Raw genomic sequence first — 20218 nt, 5'->3', positions numbered from 1 at the left:
TGATTGTCACGTTCATCACATTCATGTTGGAGTACGAATGAATATCTTAAAAGCAGAATAAGTTGAATTGAATAAAAATACAGTAGTACTTTGCATTAATTCATGAGGAACAGCAGAGCTCCACACCTTAATCTATGGAGTGTAGAAACTCTACCGTTGAAAATATATAAGTGATGAAGGTTCAGGCATGGCCGAGAGGCCAGCCCCCTAACGTGATCAATATGATTCAAAGATGAACTAAAAATCATAAGATGATTAATACAATAGTAAAAAGTCCTATTTATACTAAACTAGTTACTAGGGATTACAGAAGTAAGTAATTGATGCATAAATCCACTTCCGGGGCCCACTTGGTGTGTGCTTGGGCTGAGCTTGAAGTTTACACGTGTTTTTGGCGTTCAACTCTGGTTCGTGACGTGTTTCTGGCGTTTAACTCCAGACTGCAGCATAGAACTGGGGTTCAACGCCCTTTTGCGTCATCTAAACTCGGCCAAAATATGAACTATTATATATTGCTGGAAAGCCCTGGATGTCTACTTTCTAACGCAATTGGAAGCGCACCATTTTGAGTTCTGTAGCTCCAGAAAATCCACTTTGAGTGCAGGGAGGTCAGAATCCAACAACATCAGCAGTCCTTCTTCTACCTCTGAATCTGATTTTTGCTCAAGTCCCTCAATTTCAGCCAGAAAATACCTGAAATCATAGAAAAACACACAAACTCATAGTAAAGTCTAGAAATGTGAATTTAACATAAAAACTAATAAAAATATCCCTAAAAGTAACTAGATCCTACCAAAAACATACTAAAAATAATGCCAAAAAGCGTATAAATTATCCGCTCATCAACAGGACTTACCCAAGGACTGTCAGAAATAGGGTAAATAATACCTGCTTCCCATAATTTCATTACCTCTTTTTGGACCACCTCTTTCATAGTTGGTTTGAGTCTCTTTTGTGGTTGCACAACTGATTTAGCATCATCTTCAAGAAGGATCTTATGCATACACTTGGTTGGACTAATCCCCTTCAAGTCACTAATGGTCCACCCAAGAGCTGTTTTATGGTTCCTGAGCACTGAAATAAGTGCCTCCTCTTCTTCAGGCTTCAGAGAAGAGCTAATAATCACTGGATATGAATCATTTCCACCCAAGAACACTTATTTCAGAGAAGGGGGTAAGGGTTTGAGCTCAAGCTTGGGGGCTTCCTCCTCCTTGATTGGCGTGTTCATCAGCTCTTTTTGGGGTAGTGAATCGTCAACTTCAACTAATTCACACTCAGAAATAGGATCTAGAATATCATCAAGTACCTTAGTTTCCAGTACTTCTTGAACAAGTGGTTCAATAACATTTATTTTCATACACCCCCCAGAATCATTGGGGTGCTTGAGGGCTTCAAAAACATTTAGGACCACCTGTTCTTCATTGACCCTCAGGGTTAATTCACCCTTTTGCACATCAATCAGAGCTCTACCTGTAGCTAAAAAGGGTCTACCAAGTATAATAGAGGGTTTTACCTCCTCTTCCATGTCTAATATAACAAAATCAACAGGGAAAATAAATGGTCCTACTTTAACAAGTAAATCTTCAACTACACCCACAGGTAATTTAATAGAAAGATCAGCAAGTTGAAGAGAAATACGAGTGGGTTTTGCCTCCTCAATTTGAAGCTTTTTCATCACTGAAAGTGGCATGAGGTTGATGCTAGCTCCAAGATCACATAAAGCTCTCTGAATGCCGACTTCTCCAATGGTGCAAGGAATGACAAAGCTCCCTGGGTCTGGCATCTTCTCAGGAAGGGTGTGTTGAATAATAGCACTGCATTCCTTGGTTAACACCACGGTTTCTTGCTCCTTCCAATTCCTCTTGTGGGTCAACAGCTCTTTCATAAATTTAGTGTAGAGAGGCATTTGCTCCAGAGCCTCTGCAAAAGGAATGTTGATCTGCAGCTTCTTGAAGACATCTAAAAATTTAGAGAATTGCTTTTCTTTGGACGCCTTCTGAAGCCTCTGAGGATATGGCATTTTTGGCTTGTATTCAGGGGCCTTTGGTAAGGTGGGATAAGTGTCAAGAGAGTCAGGAAACGGGTTGTCTGCACGCTTAGGAGGGGCGTGCTCTACTTCTTCCTTCTTCTCCTTTGGAGTTTCCTTTTCAACTATATCTTCATTGACCTTGGTCTCAGAACCAGCTACCTTACCACTTCTCAATTGAATGGCCTTGCAATCTTCTCTTGGGTTCACCACTGTATCACCAGGGAATGTATTTGAAGACCTTTCAGGTAATTGCTTGCTCATTTGACCCATTTGCACCTCCAAGTTTCTAATGGAGGCTCTGGTTTCTTGTATGAAACTCATCATCATCTCACATTTAGAATCTTTTTGGGATTTAGAATTTACCTGCTGAGGTGGTTGTTGTTGCTGAGACTGAAATTGGCGGTTATTATAGTTGTTCTGTTGAAAACTGCCCTGAGAACTATTGTTGAAGTTCTGAGGTCTCTGAGGTTGATCTCTCCACCCAAAATTTGGGTGATTCCTCCACCCCTGATTGAATGTCTTAGAATATGGATCATTGTTGGAATTTCTAGGACCACTCCCCATGTAGTTAACCTGTTCAGAAGAGGGTTGAGCATAATCATAATTATCATTTTGCACAAAGTTACCTGCCATGTCATAAGAGACTTCCTGTGATGTATTCTGGGTGTTGATAGTTGAGACTTGCATGCCACCCATCTGTTGAGTAAGTAGATTTATTTGCTGAGACATAAGCTTGTTTTGAGCAAGAAAAGCATTAACAGCTTCTACTTCCAACACGCCCCTCTTCTGAGGGGTCTCAGAGTTCACAGGATTCCTGTTAGATGAGTATAAATATTGGTTGCTTGCAACCAATTCAATCAGCTCAATAGTTTCCTCTGGTGTCTTCTTCTTGTGCAATAAACCGCCTGCAGAAGTGTCTAAACTCATCTTGGACATCTCACCCAAGCCTTCATAAAAGATATCCAGTTGGGTCCATTTGGAGAACATGTCTGGAGGGTATTGCCTAGTCAGTAGCTTGTATCTCTCCGAAGCTTCATAAAGAGTTTCACCTTCCTTTTGCCTGAAGGTCTGAACTTCCAACCTAAGCTTAGTCAGCTTCTTTGGTGGGAAAAATTTAGTGAGAAACTCAGTAACAACCTTTTCCCATGTATTCAAACTCTTCTTTGGTTGGGAATCTAACCACAGCTTTGCTTTATCCCTCAGAGCAAACGGGAAGAACATGAGTTTGTACAGCTCTGGATTCACTCCATTTGTCTTCACAGTATCACAAATCTGTAGAAAATCAGATATAAATTGATTTGGGTCTTCGTGAGGAAGACCATGATACTGGCAATTTGGTTGCACCAGGGTGACCAATTGTGGCTTCAACTCAAAGTTGTTTGCAGTTATAGGAGGCAACATAATGCTCTTTCCATAAAGATCTGCAGTAGGAGCAGAATAAGAGCCAAGCACTCTCCTTTGTTGATCATCCTCATTCGGATTTGCCACATTGGCATTAGCATTATTATTTGCCATAGTGGATTCTGCAGCCTTGCAAAGTCTTGCTTGTTGCAAATGTCGCCTGAAAGTTCTTTCAGGTTCAGGATCAAAGTCTAAGAGATGTTCTTTGTCTCTATTCCGGTGCATACACAGGCAGAAAACAAGAAAAAATGGGACTCTCTACGTCAGAGTGCAGAGAAGTCCCTGTGAGGTAACCTGTGTAAAATAATAAAAATAAAAATACTAAATAAATAAATTAAAAAAATCGAAAATTTAAAAGGAAAAATAAACAGGAAAAACTCAAATAAAAATAAAAATAAATAGAGGACACCAAACTTAATTTCAAAAATTAAGAGGAAAAAAATTTTGAATAAAATAAATCAAAAAATTTTTTTTTTCGAAAATAATACTAAAACAAAAATTAAATAAAATTAAAACTAAAACACCTAATCTAAGCAATCAAACAACTGATAGTTGTTAATCACAGTCAATCCCTGGCAACGGCACCAAAAACTTGGTGCGGTATTTGTAACCCACTAACTTACCGGCAAGTGCACCGGGTCGTACCAAGTAATACCTTACGTGAGTAAGGGTCGATCCCACGAGGATTGATGGATTAAGCAACAATAGTATTTGATAGGCTTAGTTAGACAAACAGAAAAGAGTAATTTAGAGTTCAAAAGCATTAAACAATAAAGAAGAGTTTGAAGACAGGCAGATGAATAGGTGAGGAATAAAATATTGAGAAAGCAGTTAAAGCTTCAGAGTTATCTATTTTCTGGATTGACTTTTCTTATTAACTAATTTTAATCATGTAAGATTTAATTCATGGCAAACTATTTGTGACTAGACCCTAATTCCTTTGACCTTCCTAGTCTCCTCTAAAATTCATCAACTGCCAATTCCTTGGTCAATTAATTCCAATTAGAGGGTGATGATCAAATTCTAGTTTATATGCCACAAGAATTCTAATTATCCAAAAATAAAGGGATTATATGTCACGTATCCCGTTAAATACAAACAATTAGAAATTCAGGATAATATGTTTTCAAGCTATTGTTCAAGTAAAGAGCTTTTTCAAGTTATACAAGAACTCAATTAGAACGTGGGTCATACTTTCGTTCCACCCAAATTCATAAAATAAAGAACGAAAACAATTATTGAAATATAAATCAAAACATGAATTAAAATAGAAAAATAATATTATCAATCCATACAATAGACAGAGCTCCTAACCTTAACAATGGAGGATTAGTTGCTCATGGAATATGGAATGTAAATTTGTATCGAATAATGTTCTGGAATGTTCTTCTGGAACCACCCTATTGTGATCCCTTTTATAATTAATCCTAATAATTTAAAAATCAAATTTCTAAAATTAAAATTAAAATAATATCTTTTCCTAAAATAAGATTTGAATTTAAATTCGAATTAATTAATAAGTCTTCAGCTGATGGGTGGGGACCACTTGATTTGTCCCTTCTGCAGCTTCTAATATGTGATTTCTGGGCTAAGAACTGGGTCAAAACAGCCCAGAAATCGCCCCCAGCATTTTTCTGCATTTTCTGCACGTGACGCATGTCACGCGTACGCGTCGTTCACGCGTTCACGTCATTTGTGCAGATTCCAGTCCACGCGTTTGCGTTAGGCACGCGATCGCGTCATTGCGATTTCCTCCATTCTGTGCGGTCGCGTGAGCCTTGCGTCCGCGTCGGTATTTGCTGGTCATCTCCTTGGTTTCTTCTCTTTCTCTGCAGAAACTTCATCAAATCCATCTGAATGCTACCTAAAATGAATAAAATTGCACAAAACTCAAAATAGCATCCATAGTGGGTAAAATATAATTAATTCTTAATTAAACTCAACAAGTTAGATGCAAATTCACTAGGAAAAGATAGGAAAGATGCTCACGCATCAATCGACCTTTACTCGCGTAAGGTTTTATTACTTGGACGACCCAGTGCACTTGCTGGTTAGTTGTACCGGAGTTGTGAAAAGTGTGATCACAATTCCGTGCACCAAGTTTTTGGCGCCGTTGCCGGGGATTGTTCGAGTTTGGACAAATGACGGTTCATCTTGTTGCTTGGATTAGGTAACCTTCTTTCTTGTTTCAACCTTTATTTTCTTTTCAAAAAGTTTCGAAAAAAAAATTTTTAAAAATAAATTCTAGAGCTTCGTGAGATATGTTGAAGCCTGGCTGGCTGTTAAACCATGTCTAATCTTTTGGACCGAGGTTTTCACTTTCCATTGTAGAAAGGACATGTCTGTATTTGTTATGCTAAAGCTTGGCTGGTCATTTGGCCATGTCTAATTCTTTTGGACCGAAGCTTTAGACTAACATTGCATGAATCTAGGAATTCTTATTAAAAATTTTGAATTTCTTTATTTTCTTTTTCCAAAATAATTTGGAAAAAAAATACAAAAAAATTTAATAAAATCATAAAAACTAAATTTTTTTTATCTTTCTTATTTGAGTCTTGTGTCAAATTTTATGTTTGGTGTCAATTGCATGTTTTTAATTTTTCTTAAATTTTCAAAAATTCATCATGTGTTCTTTCTTGATCTTCAAGTTGTTCTTGATGATTTTCTTTGTTTAATCTTGTGATTTTCTTGTTTTGTATTTTTTTTTTGTTTTTCATATGCATTTTCGAGTTCATAGTGTATAAACATTAAAAATTTCTAAGTTTGGTGTCTTGCATATCTTTCTTTTCTTAAAAATTTTCAAAAATATGTTCTTGATGTTCATCATGATCTTCAAAGTGTTCTTGGTGTTCATCATGACATTCAAAGTGTTCTTGCATGCATTATTTGTTTTGATCTTAAACTTTTAAGTTTTGTTTCATTTTATTATTTTTCTCTCTCCTCATTAAAAATTCAAAAGTCAAAAAAATATCTTTTCCTTATTCTTCTCATAATTTTCGAAATTTTGAGTTGACTTGGTCAAAAAATTTTAAAATTTAGTTGTTTATTGTTAGTCAAGTCAAAATTTCAATTTAAAAACTTTATCTTTTCAAATCTTTTTCAAAATCAATACTTTTTCATTTTTTATGATTTTCGAAAATTTTAAAACTAATTTTTCAAAATCTTTTTCTTACTTTTATTTCATATTTTCGAAAACTTTACTAACAATTAATGTTTTGATTCAAAAATTTAAAGTTTGTTACTTTCTTGTTAAGAAAGGTTCAATCTCTAAATTCTAGAATCATATCTTTTAGTTTCTTGTAAGCCAAGTCATCAACTTTAATTTTAAAAATCAAATCTCTTTAATTTCTTTTTCAATTCTTTTTCAAAATAAACTTCAATCATATCTTTTTAAAATTTTAATTTTAAAATCTGTTTCTAACTTCTTATCTTTTCAAAATTTATTTTCAAATCTTTTTCAACTAACTACTTGACTTGTTTGTTTTAATTTTAAAAAGTTTATTATTTCTTATCTTTTTCAAAACCACCTAGCTACTTTTCCACTTCTAATTTTCGAAAATCACTAACCACTTTTTCAAAATTCTTTTTAATCAACTAATTATTTTAAATTCTAATTTTATTTTATTTCTTTTAATATTTTTGAAACTAACTTAATTAATTAAATAAAAATAAAAATGTTTTTCTTTTCCCTTTTCTTAAAATTCGAATACTCTCTCTGATCTCTTTCTATTTATTTATTTAATTACTAACACTTCTCTTCTACTCATAATTCGAACCCTTCTCTCTTCTCTCTGTTTGAATTACTTATCTCCCCTCTCTTCTCATTATTTTATTCTTATACTCATATAAAGGAATCTCTATACTGTGATATAGAGGATTCCACTATTCTCTTTGTTTTCTTCTTTTTCATATGAGAAGGCACAAGGATAAGGAAATTCTTGTTGAAGCTGATCCTGAACTTGAAAGGACTCTGAAGAGGAAGCTAAGAGAAGCTAAAGCACAACACTCCGGAGAGGACCATGTAGAAAATTTCAAAACAGAAGCAGACATGGCAGCCGAACCCAACAACAATGGTGGAGATGCAAGGAAGATGCTTGGTGACTTTACTGCACCAACTTCCAACTTCTACGGAAGAAGCATCTCAATTCCTGCAATTGGAGCAAACAACTTTGAGCTTAAGCCTTAATTAGTTTCTCTAATGCAGTAGAATTGCAAGTTTCATGTATTTTCATTGGAAGATCCTTATCAATTCTTAGTTGAATTCTTGCAAATTTATGACACTGTTAAGACCAATAGGGTTAATCCCGAGGTCTACAGACTTCTGCTTTTCCCCTTTGCTGTATGAGACAGAGCTATGATATGGTTGGACTCACAACCTAAAGAAAGCCTGAACTCTTGGGAAAAGTTGGTCAATGCTTTCTTGGCCAAATTTTTTCCACCTCAAAAGATGAGCAAGCTTAGAGTGGAAGTCCAAACCTTCAGACAGAAGGAAGGTGAATCCCTCTATGAAGCTTGGAAAAGATACAAGCAATTGATCAGAAGGTGTCCTTCTAACATGCTTTCAGAATGGAGCATCTTAGGTATATGCTATGATGGTCTGTCTGAATTGTCCAAGATGTCATTGGACCACTTTGTTGGTGGATCTCTTCATCTGAAGAAAACCCCTGTAGAAGCCCAGGAACTCATTGAGATGGTTGCAAATAACCAGTTCATGTACACTTCTGAAAGAAATCCTGTGAATAATGGGATGACTTAGAAGAAAGGAGTTCTTGAGTTTGATACTCTGAATGCCATATTAGCTCAGAACAAAATATTGACTCAGTAAGTCAATATGATTTCTCAAAATCTGACTGGATTGCAAGCTGCATTCGGCAGTACTAAAGAAGCTTCCGCTGAAGGAGAAGCTTATGATCCTGAGAGTCCTAGAATGGAAAAAGTGAATTACATGGGATAATCCTATGGAAACACTTATAATCCTTCATGGAAAAATCATCCAAATTTCTCATGGAAAGATCAACAGAAGCCTCAACAAGGCTTCAATAATAATAATGATGGGAGAAATAGGTTTGGCAATAGCAATCCTTTTCCATCATCTTCTCAGCAACAGACAGAGAATTCTAAGCAGAGCCTCTCTGACTTAGTAACCATAGTCTCTGATCTATCTAAGACCACTCTCATTTTCATGACTGAAACAAGATCCTCCATCAGAAATTTGGAGGCACAAGTCCTAGTACTCTCCCAAGCAATACAGAAGAGAATCCAAAGAGAAAGTGCAAGGCCATCAATATATCCAAAGTGGCCAAACCTATAGAGGAGGAAGAGGCAGTGATTTCCAGTGAGGAAGACCTCAATGGATGTCCACTGACCACTAAGGAGTTCCCTAATGAGGAACCAAAGGAATCTGAAACTCATACAAAGACCATAGAGATTCCACTGAACTTACTATTGCTATTCATGAGCTCTGATGAGTATTTTTCCTTTGAAGAGGATGAAGATATTGTTGAAGAGCAAGTTGCTCGGTATCTAGGAGCAATCATGAAGCTGAATATCAAGTTATTTGGTAATGAGACTTGGGAGGATGAACCTCCATTGCTCATCAATGAACTGAATGCCTTGGTTTAACAGAAATTACCTTAGAAGAAACCGGATCCTGGAAGGTTCTTAATACCTTGTACCATAGGCACCATGACCTTTGAGAAGGCTCTGTGTGACCTTGGTTCAAGTATTAACCTCATACCACTCTCTGTAATGGAGAAACTGGGGATCTTTAAGGTACAAGCTGTAAGAATCTCACTAGAGATGGCAGACAAATTAATAAAACAGGCTTATGGACTTGTAGAGGATGTCTTAGTGAAGGTTGAAGGCCTTTACATCCCTGTTGACTTCATAATCCTAGACACTGGGAAGGATGAGGATGAATGCAACATCCTTGAAAGGCCCTTCCTAGCCACAGCAAGAGCTGTGATTGATGTGGACAGAGGAGAGTTGGTCCTGTAATTGCATGAGGACTACCTTGTGTTTAAAGCTCAAGGATATTCCCCTGTAACCATGGAGAAAAAGCATGAAAAGCTTCTCTCATTACAGAGTCAAGTAGAGCCCCCACATTCAAACTCTAAGTTTGGTGTTGGGAGGCCACTATCATGCTCTGAGTCTCTATGAAGCTCTCTAAGAGCTCACTGTCAAGCTATTGACATTAAAGAAGCGCTTATTGGGAGGAAACTCAATCTTATTTATCTATGTTAATTACTTTTTCATTTCATTTTCGATTGTTATTTTATGTTTTCATTAGGTTGATGATCATGTGGAGTCACAAAAACAGCTGCAAAATTAAAGCGGAATCAAAAACAACATAAAAAATAGCACACCCTGGAGGACAGGCTTACTGGCGTTTAAACGTCAGTAAGGATAGTAGAATGGGTGTTTAACGCCCATGCAGGCAGTATTCTGGCCGTTAAATGCCTGAATGGGCAGCATTCTAGGCATTTAACGCCAGAAATGGCAGCATCCTGGGCGTTCAGAAAAATGCCTAGTAAAGAAGGATTCCTGGTGTTTAACGCGTTAAACGCCCAAAGAGGCAGTCAAGTGGGCGTTAAACGCCAGAATGGATAGCATTCTGAATTTATATTTTGAAAAGGCCATGAGAGAGGAGCAACAATGGCAAGGAAGAGACATAGAGGAGCTCAAGAACTCCATTGGTTCTTCAAGAGGAAAAAGAAGCCACCATCACTAAGGTGGACCCGTTCTTTAATCTCCTTGCTTATTTTCTTTTCTGTTTTCGATTTTTATGCTTTATGTTTTGTCTATGTTTTTGTCTTTATTACATGATCATTAGTGTTTAGTGTCTATGTCTTAAAGCTATGAATGTTCCATGAATCTTTCACCTTTCTTAAATGAAAAATGTTTTCTGAAAAAGAAAAAGAAGTACATGAATTTTGAATTCTATCTTGAAAATAGTTTAATTATTTTGATGTGGTGGCAATAATTTTTGTTTTCTAAATGAATGCTTGAACAGTGCATATTTTTGATAGTGAAGTTTATGAATGTTAAAATTGTTGGCTCTTGAAAGAATAATGAAAAAAGAGAAATGTTATTGATAATCTGAAAAATCATAAAATTGATTCTTGAATCAAGAAAAAGCAGTGAAAAACACAAAGCTTGCGAAAAAAAAAACAAAAAAATGGCAAAAAATAAAGAAAAAGAAAGAAAAAGAAAAAGTAAGCAGAAAAAGCCAATAGCTCTTTAAACTAAAAGGCAAGGGTAAAAAGGATCCAAGGCTTTGAGCATTAATGGATAGGAGGGCCCAAAGGAATAAAATCCTAGCCTAAGCGGCTAGATCAAGCTGTCCCTAACCATGTGCTTGTGTCATGAAGGTCCAAGTGAAAAGCTTGAGACTGAGTGGTTAAAGTCGTGATCCAAAGCAAAAAGAGTGTGCTTAAGAACTCTGGTCACCTCTAACTGGGGTCTCTAGCAAAGCTGAGTCACAATCTGAAAAGGTTCACCCAATTATGTGTCTGTGGCATTTATGTATCCGGTGGTAATACTGGAAAACAAAATGCTTAGGGTCATGGCCAAGACTCACAAAGTAGCTGTGTTCAAGAATCAACATACTAAACTAAGAGAATCAATAACACTATCTGAATTCTGAGTTCCTATGGATGCCAATCATTCTGAACTTCAAAGGATAAAGTGAGATGCCAAAAACTGTTCAGAAGCAAAAAGCTACTAGTCCCGCTCATCTAATTGGAACTAAGCTTCATTGATATTTTGAAATTTATTGTATTTTATCTTCTTTTTATCTTATTTTGTTTTAAGTTGCTTGAGGACAAGCAACAATTTAAGTTTGGTATTGTGATGAGCGGATAATTTATACGCTTTTTGGCATTGTTTTTACATAGTTTTTAGTAGGTTTTAGTTACTTTTTATTATATTTTTATTAGTTTTTGTGCAAAAATCACATTTCTGGACTTTACTATGAGTTTGTGTGTTTTTCTGTAATTTGAGTTATATTCTGGCTGAAATTGAGGGATCTGAGTAAAAGTCTGATTTAGAGGCTGAGAAAGGACTGCAGATGCTGTTGGATTCTAACCCTCCTGCACTCGAAGTGGATTTTCTGGAGCTACAGAACCCCAATTGGTGCTCTCTCAATTACGTTGGAAAGTAGACATCTTGGGCTTTCCAGCAATGTTTAATAGTCCATACTTTGCCCTAGATTTCATGGCCCAAACCAGCCAGAGACCCTTTTCTGGCGTAAAATGCCGAAATTGGCACCAGAACTGGAGTTAAACGCCCAAACTGGCATCCAAGCTGGCGTTTAACTCTAGAAAAGGCCTATTCACGTGTAAAGCTCAATGCTCAGCCCAAGCACACACCAAGCGGGCTCTGAAAGTAGATTTCTGCACTATCTGCACTTAGTTACTCAATTTCTGTAATCCTTAGTTACTAGTTTAGTATAAATACTAGTCTTTCCTATTGTATTCGGAACTTTTGGGGCTTTGATCATCTTAGGCCATTTTGCACATTTGGAAGGCTGGCTATTCGGCCATGCCTAGACCTTTTTCTTATGTATTTTCCAACGGTGGAGTTTCTACACCTCATAGATTAAGGTGCGGAGCTCTGCTTTTCTTCATGAATTAATGCAAGTACTATTGTTTCTCTTTCAATTCACGCTTATTTCTTCTCCAGGATATACTCTCGTACGTAATTCAGTTAAGTCAGAATGAAGAGGTGACCCATGACAATCACCCACTATCTTCGTTACTTGCTTAGCCAAGATCCACGTGCCTGACAACCACAAGCAGTCTACATGATGTTCAACGTAGTCATTGGACGACAGCTGGAGTATAATCTCTTGGGTCTCTGATCCACGGATTTGACTTGCCTATCCTAACAACAGAGCATTTGAATCCATGAGATTAGAACCTTCGTGGTAGAGGCTAGAACCAATTGGCAGCATTCTTGAGAGTCGGAAAGTCTAAACCTTGTCTGTGATATTCCGAGTAGGATTTGAGACGGGATGACCGTGACGAGCTTCAAACTCACGAATGTTGGGCATAGTGACAGTGTGCAAAAGGATAGAAAGATCCTATTCCGACACAAGTGAGAACCGACAGATGATTAGTCGTGCGGTAGCTGTGCCTGGTATTTTTTATCCGAGATGAGAGATCCGACAGTTGATTAGCCGTACAGAAACCGTACTTGGACCATTTTCACTGAGAGGACGGATGGTAGCCTTTGACAACGGTGATCCACCAACATACAACTTGCCATGGAAGGGAGCACGCATGATTGGATGAAAACAGTAGGAAAGCAGAGGTTCATAAGCAACAAAGCATCTCCAAACGCTTATCTGAAATTCCCACCAATGAATTACATATGTATCTTTATTTTATTTTATGTTCTATTTATCTTTTAATTATCAAAACCTCATAACCATTTGAATCTGCCTAACTAAGATTTACAGGATAACCATAGCTTGCTTCAAGCCGACAATCTCTATGGGATCGACCCTTACTCGTGTAAGGTTTTATTACTTGGACGATCCAGTGCACTTGTTGGTTAGTTGTACCGGAGTTGTGAAAAGTGTGATCACAATTCCGTGCACCAATCATGCCTGCTCATCACGTCCACAAATTTGTCTCCTCCCTTCCTACGAGACAAATCCAAATAGAATCAGAAAAATCACAAATTATCAACAGAATTTAATTCTATCATTCCCAAACTGTTTCTTAGAGAGCAGAATCTGTCTTCACACAAAGGTTTATTAAAAATGTCTGCAAGTTGTTCTTCGGATTTTACAAATTGAATATCAATAGTTCTCTTTTGCACATGTTCTCTTATAAAGTGATATCTCACTTCAATGTGATTAGTTCTAGAGTGCAGAACAGGATTTTTTGAAATGTTTATTGCACTCATATTGTCACAAAATAAGGGTATGCTATTGATTTTTAATTTATAATCTTCCAACTGAGTTTTCAACTAAATTAATTGTGAACAACACGCAGAGGCAAATATATATTTAGCTTCGGCTGTGGACAGAGCAACTGTGGCTTGTTTCTTGCTTGATCACATGTTGAGTGAGCTTCCAAGGAAGCAACATATTCCGGAGGTGCTCTTTCTATCCACCCGGTCTCCCGCATAATCTGCATCACAAAACTCCACTGCACAAAAGTCATTAGTTCTAGGATACCATAAGCCATAATCACAAGTTCCCTTAATGTATCTAATGATTTTTTTACGGCTAAAAGATGGGATTCTTTTGGGTGAGATTGAAATCTTGAACATACACCCACACTTTGAACAATATCCGGTCTAGAGTATGTAAGATACATGAGTGAGCCAATCATTCCTCTATACCGTGTTTCATCCACATCTTTACCGTTTTCATCTTTCTCAAGTTTAGTATTTGGATGTATTGGAGTTCCCATAGGTTTGGAATTTTCTAGGCCAAATTTCTTGATTAATTCTTTAGCATATTTTCCTTGGTGAATAAAAATGGCGCTAGAAGTTTGTTTAATTTGGAGACCAAGAAAGAATGTTAGTTCTCCCATTAAACTCATTTCAAACTCACTAGTCATGAGTTTTCCAAACTCTTCACACAGGGATTCATTGGCCGATCCAAACACTATATCATCTAATTAAACTTAGAAGAATATCATCATTTGATACTTTTATAAATAAAGTTGTATCGGTGGTTCCCATTTGAAATTGATTTTCCAATAAGAAGGCACTAAGCCTTTCATACAAGCTCTTGGAGCTTGCCTTCGGCCATAAAGAGCCTTTGAAAGCATAAAAACATGATTTGGAAATTCCTTTCTTTCAAAACCGGGGGGTTAGGCCACATATACTTCTCTATCTATAAATCCATTAACGAAAGCACATTTGACATCCATTTGGAACATTTTAAACCCCTTGTGGGCAGCATAGGCAAGAAGCAATCTAATTGCTTCTATTCTTGCTACTGGGGCAAAAGACTCATCAAAATCTATACTCTCTTCTTGATCGTAACCTTGGGCCACTAATCTAGCCTTGTTACTGATGAGCGGATAATTTATACCCTTTTTGGCATTATTTTTACATAGTTTTTAGTATGCTTTAATTACTTTTTATTATATATTTATTAGTTTTTATTCAAAAATCACATTTCTGGACTTTACTATGAGTTTGTGTGTTTTTCTATGATTTTAGATATTTTCTGGCTGAAATTGAGGGACCTGAGCAAAAATCTGATTCAGAGGCTGAGAAAGGACTACATATGCTGTTGGATTCTGACCTCCTTGCACCCGAAGTGGCTTTTTTGGAGCTACGGAAGCCCAATTCGCGCGCACTCAATTGTGTTGGAAAGTAGACATCCTGGACTTTCCAGCAATATGTAATAGTCCATACTTTGCCCGAGATTTGACGGCCCAAACTGGTGTTCAAAGTCAGCCTACAACATCTTGGCGTAAAACGCCCAAACTGGCACCAGAATTGGATTTAAACGCACAAACTGGCACCAAAGCTGGCGTTTAACTCCAGGAATAGCCTATGCACGTGAAAGCTTCAATGCTCAGCCCAAGCACACCCCAAGTGGGCCCCGAAAATGGATTTCTGCACTATTTGCACTTAGTTACTCATTTTCTGTAACCCTAGGTTACTAGTTTAGTATAAAAACTACTTTTAGAGAGTTTCTTTTGTATCTCTGGACGTTGAGTCCTTAGACCATGGACATGGAGGCTGGCCTCATGGCCATGCTTAGACTTTTCACTTATGTATTTTCTACGGTGGAATTTCTACACCCTATAGATTAAGGTGTGGAGCTCTGCTGTTCTTCATGAATTAATACAAGTACTATTGTTTTTCTATTTAACTCACGCCTACTTCTTCTCTAAGATATTCACTCGCACTACAACCTGATGAATGTGATGACCCGTGACACTCATCATCATTCTTACTTATGAACGTGTGCCTGACAACCACTTCCGTTCTATCTGCAATAGCTTGAATGTGTATCTCTTGGCCTCCTGGTTCACGACGCATGATTGCCTCTCCTGACAACAGAGCATTCCATGCCGTGAGATCAGAGTCTTCATGGTATAGGCTAGAACCATTGACAGCATTCCTGAGATCTGAAAAGTCTAAACCTTGTCTGTGGTATTCCGAGTAGGATCTGGGAAGGGATGACTGTGACGAGCTTCAAACTTGTGAATGTTGGGCGCTGTGACAGTGTGCAAAAGGACAATGGTCCTATTCCGACGCTAGCGGGAACCGACAGATGATTAGCCGTGTGGTGACAGCGCATATGGACTTGTTTTCATCCGAGAGAATCATACAGCTTGCCATGGAAGTAGGTAACGCATGGTTTGACGAAGGCAGTAGGAAAGCAGAAGTTCAAAAGCAACAAAGCATCTCCAGACGCTTATCTGAAATTCCCACCAATGAATTACATAAGTATTTCTATTTTATTTTCTGTTTTATTTATATTTTAATTATCAAAACCTTATAACCATTTGAATCCGCCTGATTGAGATTTACAAGGATGACCATAGCTTGCTTCAAGCCGACAATCTCCGTGGGATCGACCCTTACTCACGTAAGGCTTATTACTTGGACGACCCAGTGCACTTGTTGGTCAGTTACACGGAATTGTGAAGAAGTCTTGAGATCACGTTCTCCCATACCACATTTTTGGCACTATAGCCAGGGAACGAATAATCACGATTCTGGCGTACCAAGTTTTTGGCGACGTTGCCAGGAATTGTTCGAGTTTGGACAACTGACGGTTCATCTTGTTGCTCAGATTAGGTAATTTTATTTTAATTTTAAGCTTTTTATTTTCAAAAAATTCAAAAAAATATAATAATATATATTTTATTTTGTTCTTCAGAATTTTTAAGAATGATTTCTAGAGTTTCATCATGATCTGTTGAAGCCTAGCTGGCTGTCAAGCTATGTCTAAATTCTTTTGGACCGAGGCTTCCACTTATCATTGCAGGAGCTTTTTGATTCCCATCAATATGGTTGTGGTATGTAATGCTCTGTTGAAGCTGGCCATTGGCCATGTCTAATCTTTTGGACCGAAGCTTTCATGTAAAGCTTGGCTGGCTATTAAGCCATGTCTAAATTTTTGGACCGGAGCTTTAGACTAACATTGCATGATTCCTGGAATTCTTATTAAAAATTTTGTATCTTTTTAATTTCTCTTTCCAAATTAATTTTTGAAAATTTAAAAAAATTAATAAAACCATAAAAAACCAAAAATTTTTTGTGTTTCTTGTTTGAGTCTTGTGTTAAACTTTAAGTTTGGTGTCAATTGCATCTTTTTAATCTTTCTTCAAAAGTTTTCGAAAATCCATGCATTGAGTTTTGTTCTTCATTGATCTTCAAGTTGTTCTTGATGATTGTATTTGTTTGATCTTTAAATTTTTCTTGTTTTGTGTCTTTTCTTGTTTTTCATATGCATTCTTGAATTATTAGTGTCTAAAGTTTAAAAATTTTTAAGTTTGGTGTCTTGCATGTTTTTCTTTTCTTAAAAAATTTTCAAAAACATGTTCTTGATGTTCATCATGTTCTTCAAAGTGTTCTTGGTGTTCATCTTGACATCCAAAGTGTTCTTGCATGAATTTTTGTTTTGATCTTAAATTTTTATGTTTTGTGTCATTTTTATGTTTTTCTCTCTCCTCATTAAAAATAAAAAATAAAAAAATATCTTTCCTTATTTCACTCATAAATTTCGAAAATTTGAATTTATTTAGTCATAAAGTTTTAAAATTTAGTTGTTTCTTGTTAATCAAGTCAAAGTTTCAAATTAAAAATTCTATCTTTTTGAAATCCTTTTCAAAAATCAAATCTTTTTCAATTTTCTTCTCAATATTTTCGAAAATTTCATAATTTGATTTTCAAAATCTTTTTCTTATTTTTATTTTATATTTTCGAAATTAATGCTAACATTTAATGTTTAGATTCAAAAATTTTCAAGTTGTTACTTGCCTATTAAGAAAGGATCAATCTTTAAATTCTAAAATCATATGTTTTAGTTTCTTATTAGTCAAGTAATCAACTTCAATTTCAAAAAAAATCAAATCTTTTTAATTTCCTTTTCAAATCTTTTTCAAAATAAATTTCAATCATATATTTTTCAAAATCAATTTCAAAATCTTTTCCAACTTCTTATCTTTTCAAAATTGATTTTCAAATCTTTTTCAACTAACTACTTAACTTTTTGTTTGATTTTAAAAGTTTACTATTTCAATCATATCTTTTTCAAAACCACCTAACTTCTTTCCTCTCTCTAATTTTCGAAAATCACTAACCACTTTTTCAAAATTCTTTTTAATTAACAAATTGTTTTAAATTTTAATTTAATTTTATTCCTTTTTATAATTTTCGAATTATAACTAATAATTAAAATAAAAACAAAAATATTTTCCTTTTATTTTAATTTAAAATTTGAATATTCTCTCTCTCTCATCTCTTTCTATTTATTTATTTATTTATTTACTAACACTTCTCTTCTTCTTATAATTTGATGAGCGGGTATTTTATACGCTTTTTGGGGTTAATTTCATATAGATTTTAGTATATTTTAGTTAGTTTTTAGTTTATTCTCATTAGTTTCTAGGCAAAATTCATATTTCTGGACTTTACTATGAGTTTGTGTGTTTTTCTGTAATTTCAGGTATTTTCTGGCTGAAATTGAGGGAGCTGAGCAAAAATCTGATTCAGGCTGAAAAAGGACTGCTGATGTTGTTAGATTCTGACCTTTCTGCACTCAAAATGGAATTTCTGGAGCTACAGAAGTCCAAATGGCGCGCTTCCAATTGCGTTGGAAAGTAGACATCCAGGGATTTCCAGCAATATATAATAGTTCATACTTTGCTCAAGGATAGACGACGTAAACTGGCATTCAACGCCAGTTCCATGCTGCTGTCTGGCGTCCAGCGCCAGAAACAAGTTACAAAGTGGAGTTCAACGCCAGAAACAGGTTACAACCTGGCGTTGAACGCCCAAAACAGCCCAGGCACGTGAGAAGCTTTAGTCTCAGCCCCAGCACACACCAAGTGGGCCCCAGAAGTGGATTTCTGCACTATCTGTCATAGTCTACTCATTTTCTGTAAACCTAGGTTACCAGTTTAGTATTTAAATAACTTTTAGAGATTTATTTTGTATCTCATGACATTTTAGATCTAAACTTTGTACCTTTTGATGGCATGAGTCCCTAAACTCCATTGTTGGGGGTGAGGAGCTCTGCTGTGCCTCGATGAATTAATGCAAGTATCTCTGTTTTCCATTCAAACATGCGCGTTCCTATCTAAGATATCCATTCGCGCCTAATTATGGAGAAGGTGATGACCCGTGACATTCATCACCTTCCTCAATCCATGAACGTGTGTCTGACAATCACCTCCGTTCTACATCAGATTGAATGAATATCTCTTAGATTCCTTAATCAGAATCTCCATGGTATAAGCTAGAATCCATTGGCAGCATCCTTGAGAATCCGGAAAGTCTAAACCTTGTCTGTGGTATTCCTAGTAGGATTCTGGGATTGGATGACTGTGACGAGCTTCAAACTCGCGAGTGCTGGGCGTAGTGACAGATGCAAAAGGATAGCGAATCCTATTCCGGTATGATCGAGAACCTATAGATGATTAGCCGTGCGGTGACAGCGCACCTGGACCATTTTCACTGAAAGGAAGGATGGTAGCCATTGACAACGGTGATCCTCCAACATACAGCTTGCCATAGGAGGGACGTGCGTGCGTGAAGAAGAAGATAGGGAGAAAGCAGAGATTCAAAGGATGAAGCATCTCCAAAACTCCAACATATTCTCCATTACTGCATAACAAGTATTTAATTCGCATTCCTTTATTTTCTACAATTTGAACTGATAAACATAATTGACTTTCTGACTAAGATTTACAAGATAACCATAGATTGCTTCAAACCAACAATCTCCGTGGGATTCGACCCTTACTCACGTAAGGTATTACTTGGACGACCCAGTGTACTTGCTGGTCATGTGTGCGAAATTGTAAGAGAGTAACAATTTTGTGCACCAAGTTTTTGGCGCCGTTGCCGGAGATTGTTTGAGTTTGAACAACTGACGGTGAATCTTGTTGCTTAGATTAGGAAATTTTTGTCTTTTGGGTCAGAGTCTTTTCTTTTTCTTTTCAAAAATTTTTCAAAAATATTATTTTTCTTGTTTGATCTTTAATTTTTCTTGTTCTGTTTCTTTTCTTGTTTTTCTTGTGCCTTTTCAAAACATTAGTTGTCAAAAATTTTTGTTATTAGTTGTTAAAAAAAAATATCCTTCTTCAAAACAAGTGTTGCATTTATTGCCCAATTGGCTAGAGTGTTGGTTTATGTTCTTGATGATTGGGCACCAGTTCTATTAAAAATCTTTTTCAAAAATAATTTTTCCTTGATTAAATCTTGTGCCAAACTTTAAGTTTGGTGTTTTCTTGTTGATCTTTCTTTGTTTTTTGAAAATTTTAGTTTGGTTTTCTAAAAATTTTAAGTTTGGTGTTCGTTCTTCATGTTCTTGTGTTCTTGTGAGTCTTCAAAGTGTTCTTGAGTTTTCCTTGTGTCTTGATCTTAAAATTTTAAGTTTGGTGTTCCTTGGTGTTTTCCCTCCAAAATTTTCGAAAACAAGGAGCATTAGATCTAAAAATTTTAAATCTTGTGCTATTTTATTGTTTTTCTCTTTCCTCACTAAATTCAAAAATATCTTTTCTCTCTAATTTAAAACAAATTTTCGAAAATTATTTAAAAAAAAATTCAGATTTTTTTTTCAAAATTTAAAATCTTTTC

The 20218-nt window shown here is 36.1% G+C and overlaps 1 non-coding gene across 1 annotated transcript; it reads right to left on the bottom strand.

Moving 5' to 3' along the window:
- Positions 1-7883: 7883 nt before the first annotated feature.
- On the bottom strand, positions 7884-7991 carry LOC148544954 (small nucleolar RNA R71). The gene has a single exon (XR_015901779.1). It is a non-coding gene; the product is annotated as a small nucleolar RNA R71 (small nucleolar RNA).
- Positions 7992-20218: the final 12227 nt, after the last annotated feature.

This window comes from Arachis ipaensis, chromosome B9 (assembly GCF_059453495.1).
Source record: "Arachis ipaensis isolate K30076 ecotype BB chromosome B9, ASM5945349v1, whole genome shotgun sequence".
Classification (NCBI taxonomy): domain Eukaryota; kingdom Viridiplantae; phylum Streptophyta; class Magnoliopsida; order Fabales; family Fabaceae; genus Arachis; species Arachis ipaensis.
This window is presented reverse-complemented; position numbering and strand designations above follow the sequence as displayed.